The 11753-nt window shown below is 42.8% G+C and overlaps 1 long non-coding RNA gene across 1 annotated transcript in view; it reads left to right on the top strand.

Annotated features, from left to right (window-relative positions):
- Positions 1-215: 215 nt before the first annotated feature.
- Positions 216-11753, top strand: part of LOC138749980 (uncharacterized) — a 250978-nt gene continuing 239440 nt past the window's right edge. Inside the window, exons 1-2 of the long non-coding RNA XR_011348987.1 lie at positions 216-251; positions 2799-3044. This is a non-coding gene — a long non-coding RNA (uncharacterized lncRNA). The remainder of the gene's footprint in view (positions 252-2798; positions 3045-11753) is intronic.

Genomic DNA, 11753 nt, shown 5'->3' with positions numbered 1-11753 from the left:
AGCGTCTCATAGTCCTGGAAGCACAGGAGCCCCACAGATCCGCTCCGATCCGGGTTCTGCAGATCCGCTCTGGGACCGGTACTGAATCACCTTCAGACCCCGACAGTCACTCACGCACACACACAGACTCGGGGAGATATGCACTGTGCATGCATGCCTGAGAACCTCTGCCTGCCGCGTTATCCGGGCTGTTAACGTGATGACGTAAGAGCGACGTCATGGGCCGCGCGCTCTTTGACCGTCTGAAGATGGTGAAGATGCTCTTTAGTAGAAATGGTTCACACAAACTGGGTCAGAGGTGGCGGGGATGGGTGTGAGAGTGGGGTTGGGTGGGGTGGGATGGGATGGGATGGGGGTCGGGGTCGGGACCTGCGAGGGCGAGGGGGACCCACGAGGTTGAGTGGGTCGAGGACCTGAGCGGATGAAGGGGCCTGTGCTCCTTGATCTTCTGTCTGGGGCTGGCTGTGGTTGGCTGCGAGTAGGGCGGGTGACCTGGTTCTCTCTCTTTATCCGCCACAGCTCGTCAGCGCTGGCTGCGACATTCCTGGGGCCTGAGAAGATCTCGTCCGCTAGCAGGAGCTGGATGTCCTCCAGCATTTGTTCAAGGAAGGGTTGCTCAAACATCAGGCAGGGTTTGTTTCCTTCTGCCACTGTGAGCATCTCATCCATTAAAGCTGATGGGGCTCTGTCCCCCAGGCCATCGAGGTGCATCAGTCTGGCCGCGCACTGCTGACGGGAGAGTCCGAAGGTGCAGAGGAGGAGGTGGTTGACGGTGATGTACTTGCCCTCCTCAGGGATCGTGTCATCCACTCTGGCCGCTGTTTCTTCATTGAGGACACTCGCCATGTGGTAGAACATGGTGGAGTTCGAGATGATCTTCCGGAGTCTAATCTGTGCCTCCGCCTGCCCGAGCCATGTACGGGGCTCGTTGGTCCAGAAGGGGGGAGCTTTACTGAGACGGCGCTCATTGCCGAAGAGTCCATGTTTGGAGATCTGGACTGGTCGGGGTCACAAATGTAGTGGCTGCTACACACAGAAAACAACCACTAGACTCGGTGGGATTGTGGCAGGCTAGAAGAAGTCAGGAAACTGACTAAAAGCTGTCCTGTTTGCGCAGAATGCAAACTGCAATACTTCAATGCTCCGGAGGTTACTCTCATCAAGGCAACCTGACATTTTGAGAGGATTAGTTTAGATTTTGAAGGGCCGTTACCTTTCAACAACAAAAATGTACATTCCTGACTGTAATTGACGAATATTCCAGGTTTCCCTTTGGGATACCCTGCCCTGATGTCTCGTCAGTGTCTGTCATTAAGTCACTTGACAGAATTTTCAGCATTTTTGGTTTTCCCAATTACATTCATACTGATAGGGGCTCAGCATTCATGAGCCCTGAACTGCGGTGAGCCTTGCTACGAAAGGGGATTGCCACCAGCTGTACCGTATGCTACAACCTGCAGGGCAATGGGTAGGTTGAAAGGGCTAATACTACAGTCTAGAAGACTGTTAATCTTGCTTTAAAAACACATGGTTACCCTGTTACGTGGTGGCAGGAGGTGCTGCCTGAGGGGCTACATTCAGTGGCAGCTCTCCTGACATCTAATCAAGCACTTTTGAGCCACTATGAACTCTTCCCCAAGAGAATTAATCTGACCTTCCATGACTGTATTACTGTCAACTCGACAGCCTTTTAAAAAGTGCCTCCAGGTGAACATGGATTGTTTGCAGTAAAACTATCTTTTAACAGGACAAGATTTAACAGATCGAAGTTTACACTGCAGGTGATGCCATTGTGAAAAATACAGAAATAAAGACAGCTGCCTTCTATCATCCAGTCTTCCCAGGATTTGAATTGTTTCTATTTGTTAGAGAAAAGGAAAGGAATATTTATCCCCATACCTGAACCCTGTCCCCCTCAGACAGATGCTACTGCAAGAGCTGCTGTTATGAATCACCGTTGATTCAGAAATTGAAGTCTCGCCTGATAGGGGATAACTTCAGGGCCCTGCTCATTTCATTGAGCTCTGTAAACAGTAGGGATCCAGAATTATGAACCACCCCTGCTGGACAATTTCTTTGAACTGTACAACTTAATGCAATAATTTATTTGACCAAGGAGGAGTGGCACATCGCTCATCTGAGAAGCTAGGACTGACCAAAGGAAGGGACGCATTATCTCTCCACAAAATTCTCTTCAGGAAGTACACAAGTGCCTCCCTTTTGAGTGAATGGAGCAGTGGTTCTCAACCTTTATCTTCTCATTCACATCCCACTTCAAGTGATCCCTACGCCATGAGTGCTCTGTGATTAGTAATGAGAAGAAAATGTTTGAAAAACCCATTTTAATCAGTCCTCATTGACTCATGGAGTGCACAGTTTCAGAACTCCAAAGGAAATGGGCCAACAACCATTTTTCTCCGAGCAAAATAAGGTCTGGAACACTGATTCTCAACCTTCCCTTCCCAACCACACGCCACCTTAACCAATCCATGACACAGCACAGAGCACCGATGGCATAGTGGGTTGTGAGTGGAAAGAAAAAGGTTGAGAACCACTGGTATCAAGAGTGATTTTATAGAATTAATAAAAATATTGTCTTGTTATGATTGATTTGCCTGGGACCTTGAAGAATAAGTCGTCAGCAGGAACTGGGTTGAACTGAATCAAAGTTTTGCTGTTATTTGAAATGCTTATAAACCCGCAAGGCAGAACAGGGTTAAAATCCTAAGACTGAAGTGATATTTGTTGATCACCTATGTACAGCCACTAACCAAAGCACTGTCATTCCACACTCACAGGGGCAGGAGACTCAGAGATGTCTGGAGGAACCCACTGGAGTCAAGCAGGTGTCCCTCCTGCAGCCCGATGACAATGTGCTTTGAGGTAGAACAATGCTTGAAAATGCATCAAGAAGACCTAAACACTCCAATATCCTTTGAGCTGAGGACCAGCAATCAACTTGAAAATGAACAAGATCACATGATTTCTGAATCCATTGAAATGCAGCATCAGAGACAAAATTAACTAAACCAAATATGCAAACAGTAAGTGTTGCTATCTTTGTTGCTCTATTATACCCACATTTATCCTGTTTGTTTTAAGAAAATATTGACTTGACTTCTATTAAGATTTTGTTTTACTGATTTGAAGATGGGTTTAAAATTTCGACCCTGCTGTGGACTGCCTGAGGCACTGAGTTCAGGCCATGGTCCTCACTTTGTAGCCAAGATAAATGAAAAATTGGATCTTGGGTATTACTTAACTTTTGTAACTCCTTCCAAAATTAATCCCAATTCTGTCCCAAAGGGTCTTAATTTTGAAGATTCCCAGGTAGAACGTAAAGTAACTATTTCTTTATTCCAAATAAAACATTTATCTGAAAAATTAGAATTTAATCCATTCAATTTCTGTGGAGTAAGATCTTGTACCATTCTATGCCCAACATTAATTGTGTCCTGACAAAGTTCTAAAAAAATTTCCTCTTGAATATTTATTTTTAAATCTTTCTCCCATCTTTGTCTTGACTTCTGACCTCATTCCATTTTGCAAAGTTGTCTACATCACAGAAATGTCCAATTAAATTTGTTCAGTTAACATCAAATATGGACCCAAATATTCTCATAACTATGCCTTTAACTGATAATAGAATATTGTATTGTTCTGTATCCCATACCTACATTTCAATTGCTCAAATGTCATTAAAGTTGAACCTTTTATGCAGTGATTTTCAAACTTTTTCTTCCCACTCACCACAATATTGTATATACTGAGACCTTAAAGTAATGGTTCTCACATCCCACTTCGCCATAGATTAGTAAGGGATTCTAAAAGTAGTACATGACTGGGAAGGTTGAGAATCACTGCTCTGGACCTAATAGTTACCAAAATAGTTGTGGCCCATTTCCTTTGGTGTTATGAAACCGTGCATGTCACGAGTCAATGAGGGATGATTAAAACTTTCTTTTCACCCACAAACCATCTGAAGCAATCCCTTATTAATCGCAGAGCACCAATGGCAGAAAGGATTACTTAAAGTGGGATGTGAGTGGAAAGAAATGTTGAGACCTAATGTTTTATTGTCTTAATTCCTTTCTAAAACCAAATAACTGAAATATTTACTTGCAAATTTTTTTGACACAGAATTAAACATCAAAAAGAATCTGTTCAAATAGCTGATCTATATCAACCAGTGCATAGAATAGAGGAGTTGGGAAATGATGTTGAGACTGTAGAAGGCCAAATTTAGAGTACTGTGTGCAGTTCTGGTCACCAAATTATAAGAAGGATATCAACAAAATAGAGAGGGTGTAGAGAAGATTTACGTCAATGTTACCTGGGTTTCAGCATCTCGATTACAAAGAAAGATTGAGCAAATTAGGTCTTTATTCTTTGAATCATAGAAAGTTGAGAGGGGATTTGATAGAGGTATTTAAGATGACGAGAAGGATAGATAGAATTGATGTGGATAGGCTTTTTCCATTGTGAGTGGGATAGATTAAAACAAGAGGTTTTGAGTTCAAAGGCAAAAGTTCAGAAGTAACATGAGGGGGAATCTCTTTACTCAAAGAGTGGCGGCTGAGTGGAATGAGCTTCCGGGAGAAATAGTGGTGGCAGGGTCCATTTTGTCTTTTAAGGGAAAATTGGATTGGTATATGGATGGGAGGGGAATGCAAATAGGTGGGACTAGATGAGAGTATTTAGTTCAGTGTGGACGAGAAGGGCCAAATGACCTGTTTCTGTGCTGTGATTGTTATATGGTTAAAATGTGTGGCAGTAACTTGGAAGTCCAATGTGTATTTGGGAATGGGTCGTTGTATCCACCTTGAAATAATTACATATAATTGATGGAACAAATTTGAATTTTCTTTTTTAAAAAATTTGGGAACCGTATTTACCAAGTGTAGGAATTAAGTTGTAATCACCCAACCTGAACCTTCTGACTCCTAAAATCGAGAAAGTTAAGACGTTAGAATTTATTTGAGAGTTTTGCTCAATTTTTACCAGATGTTTTCTTTTTTCTTTTCTATTGGGTAGTGGGGAGGTGGGGTTTTTTTTTAAAATCATTTTGCATTAATGTTAACTTATTTTCAAGTAAGAAATTTATGTTTTTAATGCATATGTGAAATTAAATAAAAAATTTTTAAGGATGATGTAAATGAAGAACTGTTTCAGGAAATGGGGATTTTCCGCTACTCCCATTAACCCCAGGCAGCAGGAATGTGTGAATGAAAAACTAAACTGGCCAGATTGACTGAGGAAACACGGCTAGAGTTACCCAAAAAGTGCTCCCCTATCATTGATTTAATGCAGGTGACACTGAGGATTGTTGGGGCAGAGATGGTCCATGGACAGCCAATATGGACAGCTTGGGGAACAAAGCCCACAATGCCATTTTGGATGGATTACCTGATGAGAAACAAATATTAGAGAGAGAGACACACACAGACAAACACGCACACAGACAAACACATGCTCAGAGACCCACACATTCGCGCTACCGGCGCAGGTGCGCCCCGGCGCAGGTGCGCCCCGGCGCAGGTGCGCCCCGGCGCAGGCGCGCCCCAGCGCAGGAGCGCATGCTCAGAGACGCACACACCTACACTAATAGACCCACACACACACCCACACTCAGAGACCTACACAGAGACCCATACACACACTCGGTGACCCACACACACACACACACACACACACACACACACACACACACAGAGACAGACCCGCACACATAGACCCACACACACGTACACATAGACCAACACACACACACACACACATGCTCAGAGATACACACGCTCAGAGACCCACACACACACAGACACACACAGTCAATCATAGGATCTGCTTTGGTGTTGTTCAGCTGTGAAACTAGTGGCCATTTGGAGAATGCGTCTGCAGCGTTTAGGAAAGTCTCACCCATGAGTAGTCCAGCGAAGTCTACATGAATCTAATGCGAGGGTTTGGATGGTCATTATCATAGGTTAGCTTTGGCTTGTGCCATTTTTGGCTGCATTGTCTGACATACTTCACATTCTCTTACTGTTGTTTCAATGTCTCTGTCGATAGAGCACCACCAGACATGCATCCAGGCCAGTGCCTTCATTCGACCCATTCCCGGATGGTTGTGGTGGTCGGAGTGGATCAGCACCTAATTTGTTGTCATTAGTATTTCCTTTAGTTGATTGACTTTTTTATTTCTGTGTTCCAATACCACGTTTGATCTTTCTTGAGTAATTGGTTCAGCGGGATGCATAGGGTAGACATATTAGGGATATGTTTTTGGTAGTGATTAACAAGTGCTAGGAAAGACTGTAAATCCGATTTGTTAGTTGGGTACGGGGCCTTGTGAACGGCTTCTGTTCCTGCTGGATTCATTGTCGATTTTAAACCCAAGATGTGTTACTGAGAGGCGCGTAAAGGCATAGTTGTCCTTTCGTAACCCTGTTGTAGTCTGGTTAAAACCTTTTCAAGGTTTTGTAAGTATCCACTGTCGTTTGGCCCGTGATGATGACATCATCTAGGTAACGCCCAACTGAGAGTCCATGTCGTGATGGGGCCATGGTTGCTTGAAAAATCTCTGGTACTGCTGAAATTCTGTAAGACTTGCAGTTATAGGAGAAGAGTCCCAGATGGGACTGATTGTCACATATTCCCTGGAGTTTTCTTCTCCAATTCTATCTGCTGATAGGCTTAGGACAAATCTAGTTTTGTGAATTTTTGACCTCTGTTGAGTGTTTGGAAGAATTCTTCTGCCTTGGGCATTGGGTGTTCGGGTACTTTGAGTGATGGGTTGATGGTGACTTTGTAATCGCTGCAAATTTGAATCTCCCCGTTTACTTTTCGTACGGGTATGATGGGCGCTGCCCAATCGCTGTATTATATTGGTTCTAATGTGACTTCATACTTTTAGTCGGTTTAATTCAGCCTCAATTTTCCCTTTCATAGCAAATGGGACTATTCTGGCTTTTTAAAAAAATTTTTATTTTTCACACCATAAACCACATTGACCAAGATACATACATTTTCCTTTTCAAATATATACAGTGTCATTTTCTCCCCCCCCCATCCCACCCTACCTACCTCCCCCCCCCCATTCATTTAAAGTACAGAATCTAAGATACATTAAACCAGTCAAAAAATGTTGTCATTCAATAAAAATAAACAAGAAATTCCACTGAGTCAATTCTTTTCATTTCCTTCTCCTTTCGTTATTTTAGGTGGTAGATGTCCCCGGTAGGTTTTCTCGATTGTGTTTCATGTCTGGCTCCCATATTTGTTCAAATATTTCAATATTATTTCTTAAATTATATGTTATTTTTTCTAATGGAATACATTTATTCATTTCTATATACCATTGTTGTATTCTCAAATTATCTTCTAATTTCTAGGTTGACATAATCCATTTTTTTGCTACGGCTAGAGCTATCATAACAAATCATTTTTGTGCACCATCCAAATCAAGTCCAAATTCTTTGTTTTTTATGTTACTTAGGAGGAAGATCTCTGGGTTTTTTGGTATATTGTTTTCTGTAATTTTATTTAATATCTGGTTTAGATCTTCCCAAAATTTTTCCACTTTCTCACATATCATTGCATGAATTGTTGTTCCCATTTCTTTTTTACAACAAAAACATCTGTCAAATACCATTTATTTAACTTTTGAGGTGTAATGTATAGCCTGTGTATCCAGTTATATTGTATCATACGTAACCTCGTGTTTATTGTATTTCTCATAGTTCCAGAGCATAACTTCTCCCATGTTTCCTTCTTTATCTTTATGTTTAAATCTTGTTCCCATTTTTGTTTAGTTTTACCATTTGTTTCCTCATTCTCCCTTTCTTGCAGTTTAATATACATATTTGTTATAAATTTTTTGATTATCATTTTATCTGTAATCACATATTCAAAATTACTTCCTTCTGGTAAACTCAGACTGCTTCCCAATTTGTCATTCAGGTAGGATCTCAGTTGGTAGTATGCCAACACTGTATCTTGAGTTATATTACATTTATCCTTCATTTGTTCAAAGGATAGTAATTTATTTCCTGAAAAATAATTTTCTATTCTTTTGATCCTTTTTTCTCCCATTCTTTAAAGGAAAGGTTATCTATTGTAAAAGGGATTAACTGATTTTGCATCAGTAGGGACTGTTCTGGCTTTAAAGAATTTTGGTTCTGCATTATCTTTTAATTGCACCTTTGATTTTCCCCAATTCTTGGAAAACCACTGCGTGGTTGCTAAGGATTTGTTCGAATTCTGGCTGGGAGGTGTCCGTGTGGTTTACATTTAGTATTGAACCGATTTCCAGCCAGTCTAGGGAAATGTATTGTAGGCAGTTTCTTCTGAAGAGTGCTGGTCCCTGGCTATTTATGATGTAGAGAGACAGTGTTTTTGGTTGGTGTTGCTTGTTTTGTACTTGGACGGTACATTTTCCAAACACTGATTCTGTCTCCTGTAACTGATTTATTTGAGTTGTTTTCACCAGGAGTTGTGGAAGCAAACGTTCCTTGATGTGTAACGGCATTAAGGACACCACTGCCCCCGAGTCTCACTCCATCTTCAGGGGTTGTCTGTTTATTTTTAGCTATATAAAGATTGCTGTGTCTCCTCTGTTTATTCCTCGGATGTGTAATATGTCAGGAGCTGAAATTTCAGGGGCCTGAGTGCTCCGCCACTCAAGGTCAGCTGTTGGGCTGTTATCATCTTTGTTGTTAGGTTGCCTCGCTCTCTCTGCAATTGTTTTGTCTTTAGCTGCCTGTTTATTTGCAGGCCACCTGCACTTTAGAAGCAGACATTTAGCTTTGATATGTCCTTCTATTTTGCCACAGTTGCATTTAGAATTTTTGAAGTAACAGTTTTCTGGTCGGTGGTTGTATTTCCCGCAACGGGAGCATGGATGGTGGGAAGACCTCCCGTCCAGTGGAGCACCACCGGGAAGCGGCGCCGTTCCCAGGCAACGCGTGATGCCAATCGCTGGTTTCTCCTCGGAAGGGAAGGGGGGCCCGTACCATCTTGTATCGGATGACTGGGGTGGCGATTCGGCCCATCTAAAATGGCCTGCTGCAGTGACTTTAAGGTGATTGGGGAAAGGTTGAGGGGAACATTAGGGGTGTGAGAGATGGGAAAATTGATCTAAAATTATGAACATGGAAGAAACTAAAGTTCATCAGTAAAATGGCTGTAACCAGTTCAAACAGGATAAGCTTGGGGCTTAGGATGCAGGAAAGCAGAGTCAGCACGATTAACATAAGAATCTTCTATCCTTTGTGACAAGACCATAGGACTAAGATAAGGAATGGTAAGGTACAATAGAATGTAGGAAGTTGAGGTAGTCTGGATCAGATAAGGGTCTCCTAGCCCTGGACAGAAGTACCAAGTCATACATTTCTAATTAGCTAACCATACACAGATTTATACATATGAAATTAGCCAACCCTAGATAGAATGAGTCAACTCTGCATATCAAGAGACTGTAGCCCCGAGAATCAGGAAGGTGTGAATAAGGACAATGACATGAAGGGACACCGACAGGATACCCCCCCCTGGTTCTCCAAGTATACTGAAATTGCACGTAGGCAGGCAGGATTGCCTAATGCCAAACCTCTCCAGCAGGAGGCAGAAGAATGTAAGGGGGAGGGTATTCCTACACTGAAATCAACTGTATAAAAGTTGGGTGAGCCCCAGTGTGTGTGTGTATTCCCAGGGTAAGGGGAAGCACCCAACTTTGCATTGTTGTAGTAATAAATGTTCTTTGTTCTCAATTTTTGTCTCGAGCAATTTCTTTAAAGGTACTTTAGTCCTAACAAATGGGGGCTCGTCCGGGATCACACTCCCTCCACTGACAGAGTGCCCCGACGACGAGAGTAGGTGCACCTCGGCTGATTCAGCTGGACTCACGGGCGACGGGTGGCTGGTCAGTGGAAGAAGCGAGTGATATCCGAGAAGAGGCATTGAGAACAAACGGCGGAAGGACGCGCGCTAGAGCAGTACTGCCAGAACTCGGTAAGAGTATTTTACTTGTTCCTAAGTATGGGAATAGCGGGCAGTAGAGATGAGAGTCCTGACACAGGACGTGACCACCAGATAGCTACGTACAGCCCGCTTGGGATGATGTTATCTGAGTGGGGCACAGGAAAGACCCGCGGTAAAGACAAACTGACGACGGTCAGGTATTGTTGTAATGAATGGGTGGGATACCCGGTTAAAGGGAGCTCCGTGTACTGGCCAAAATTCGGATCCGAGGATGAATGGATGTGTGAAGTTTGAACTTATGGCTCTATCAAAACCAGCCAGACAATGTTGAGAGCAGGGAATATGCAGCCTGCTGGCTCAAGGGATCCATTGAACAGCTGGTTTTGAATGAGAAAGAATCCAGGGATAAGAGAGAGGAGGAACCTCTTGTCCCTGAATCACAGGGTTGGGATGTGTTACATTCCCTCCCTCCACCCTATGTTCCTCCTATGCCAGCTCCTATCTTTCCTTCCCCTCCTATGACCTACCCTTCTGCACCTTCCCCACCTCCCCCACCACTAGAGAAGAGAGAAGAGAGCAGGAGTGGTATGATAACTTGCTCACAAAGCACTCGATTACCACCTCTGTTGGCAGGAGAGAGAGGTAACTTTAATTCAGAACAGCGTGAGACTCTTCAGGAAGAAAGGGCAGAACCCTTTGATTCATTTCCCAGGGAGCAGGAACCCAGACCTAATAAGCCAGAAACCAATTGGATGAGACCACTGCGGGAAGTTCCCATGGGAGAGGGTCTCGGTTTCGTAAATGTGCCCCTGACCAGTACTGAAGTGTGTAACTTTAAGAAAGAACTGACCTCCCTGATAGAAGATCCCCAGGGATGTGCTGAACAGTTAGACCAATTTTTGGGACCATATATATATACAATATGGGGGTCTCGACATAGAATCCCCAGCAGGGGAACAATTGGTACTAACAGGTTTTGTTACCAACTCAGCCCCAGACATTAAGAGAAAATTACAAAAGACAGAAAATTGGCATGAGCAGGGAATAACCCAGCTTCTACAGATCACACAAAAAGCATTTGTCCAGACATCTGAGGATAAGCAGAAAGCAAAGGCTAACATTTTGATGCAAGCAGTTAAAGGAATAGTAGATGAGTAACATGAAAAAAAAAAGGCAGGGACTGTGTGCCAGCTCCTGAATGTTGGGAGAAGTGCAGGGAGTGGGAGAGTAGAGACCAGAGATAATTTCATAAATCACGACTTCCCACTTCAGTCACTGACCAATATTGATTAAAATTCATGCTAAAAATTAAATGTCATAAATGATCGTTTTTCAATACTGTAGAATTAGCGAATTTAACTACCAGTTAATTCCAATTTATGAAATAAATTGTATTTAAATGTGATTTTGCACAGGGAGTACCTGAGAGTTGAGTGATGTTATAACATTTGCAGGGAGAAATGTTTGCGCAAATAGGGTGAGTTCTATACATCTTAACTTTAAGTGTATGTGAGATAAAGAAAGGATCTGATGTGTAAAGTGGCTGGATCAGCCAGTTGAAGGGGGAGTGTGCATGTCCCTTTAAGTGCACTGTGGCACTTGAAATTGAGGCTTCAGGCTCTTGTCTTGCAGTTAGAGGTATGGAGCCCTATCAACACATTTAATACATTTCTTCTACACATTCAGCAGTCAAGGTCCGTGAGTTTAAAGATCACCCACCTCTGGAGAATAAAGATACCTCTGGGGATTCCTATGGGGATTCCTATAAGTTTAATCATTCA

This window comes from Narcine bancroftii, chromosome 14 (assembly GCF_036971445.1).
Source record: "Narcine bancroftii isolate sNarBan1 chromosome 14, sNarBan1.hap1, whole genome shotgun sequence".
Classification (NCBI taxonomy): Eukaryota; Metazoa; Chordata; class Chondrichthyes; order Torpediniformes; family Narcinidae; genus Narcine; species Narcine bancroftii.
The sequence above is the reverse complement of the archived record's forward strand: the minus strand, read 5'-3'. Positions and strand labels throughout refer to the sequence as shown.